Source organism: Octopus bimaculoides, chromosome 28 (assembly GCF_001194135.2).
Source record: "Octopus bimaculoides isolate UCB-OBI-ISO-001 chromosome 28, ASM119413v2, whole genome shotgun sequence".
Lineage (NCBI taxonomy): Eukaryota > Metazoa > Mollusca > Cephalopoda > Octopoda > Octopodidae > Octopus > Octopus bimaculoides.
Window position 1 is genome coordinate 14,617,049 of NC_069008.1, and position 1,561 is coordinate 14,618,609.

Genomic DNA, 1,561 nt, shown 5'->3' on the forward strand with positions numbered 1-1,561 from the left:
TCAGACTGGAGCCTGGTGTTGCCATCCGGTTTCACCAGTCCTCAGTCAAATCGTCCAACCCATGCTAGCATGGAAAGCGGACGTTAAACGATGATGATGATGATGATATATATATACATATAAACAATAATGATGATAATAATAATAATAATAATAATAATAATAATAATAATTGATTAACCAGAAGCTGGATTTGGTATTAGTTTTGATTTAGTACAGTGACCGTTTCAACCCTTCCAACTACTGTCCTTTATGGGTGGGACTCCATTCAACATGTGTTGCATCCATTTTGCAGTCTGAGTCACATCAGGTACATCCATACATAAAGTGGTGTCTCACTAATGATCTTGAGTTTAAACAGGCATGTTGCTATATGCCCGTCAAGTTAGGGAATGAAGCATTGTTACAATGTTCATTTCTATTAACTTTCCATAATGAAAATGGTAAACATTTGTAAATATAAACATATAACTGTAGATAAGAAAGAAAGGAAAAAAAAAGAAAGGAAAAAAAAAAGAATGAAAAAGATTTTTCTGCAGGGGAAGTGAATAGGTGATAGAAAAAGGAAGGATTAAGTTACATTAGGTTTAAGACAAAGGAATGGTACTAGAAAAAGAAAGAGGAAAGAAAAGAAAAAGAAAGAATATATATGCAGGTTAAAGTGTCTAGGGGACGAAGGGTTTGTATACTTGCTAACCCATGTTAGGATGCATATAGGCATATACACACACATTCACACCAACCCATACCCATACATACACTGACACAGAGATGTCAGTACCCCACCGCCCACTTGGCCAATTTCAGTCATAGTTCCTACAGTTTATGGTTGGAAGATAACTACATTAAAAGTCAATCATCACAATTACTTTAAGATTAGGGCAGTTTGTGGACAATTTGATGCATTCTTTATCTATATCACTCAGGGTCAATGGCACATCCAACAACAGCAGATGTTAATTAATAAATTAATTTGTATCCATTGGATCTCTCCATTTTCTTACTTAATAATAATATTTGATATTTTATGATATTTTGTATAATATATTCATTGAAGAAATATCTCTTCAAAATACAGTATATTATACCAGTGTATCTTGGATAAAAATATCCCTAAAAGACGTCTAAATATCTTCATACTCTTGTTCTTTACTCTTTTACTTGTTTTAGTCATTTGACTGTGACCATACTGGAGCACCGCCATTAGTCAAGCAAATCGACCCCAGGACTTTGTCTTTGTAAGCCTAGTACTTATTCTATCGGTCTCTTTTGCAAAACCGCTAAGTGACGGGGACATAAACACACCAGCATCGGTTGTCAAGCAATGCCAGGGGGACAAACACAGACACACAAACATACACACACACATATATATACATATATACGACGGGCTTCTTTCAGTTTCCGTCTACCAAATCCACTCAAAAGGCTTTGGTCGACCCGAGGCTATAGTAGAAGACACTTGCCCAAGATGCCATGCAGTGGGACTGAACCTGGAACCATGTGGTTGATAAGCAAGCTACTTACCACACAGCCACATGCGTGTGTGTGTGTGTGTGTG

The 1,561-nt window shown here is 36.5% G+C and overlaps 1 protein-coding gene across 1 annotated transcript in view; it reads left to right on the forward strand.

Annotated features, from left to right (window-relative positions):
- Positions 1-1,561, forward strand: part of LOC106881417 (probable WRKY transcription factor protein 1) — a 30,353-nt gene that overhangs the window by 26,967 nt on the left and 1,825 nt on the right. The window lies entirely within an intron of this gene.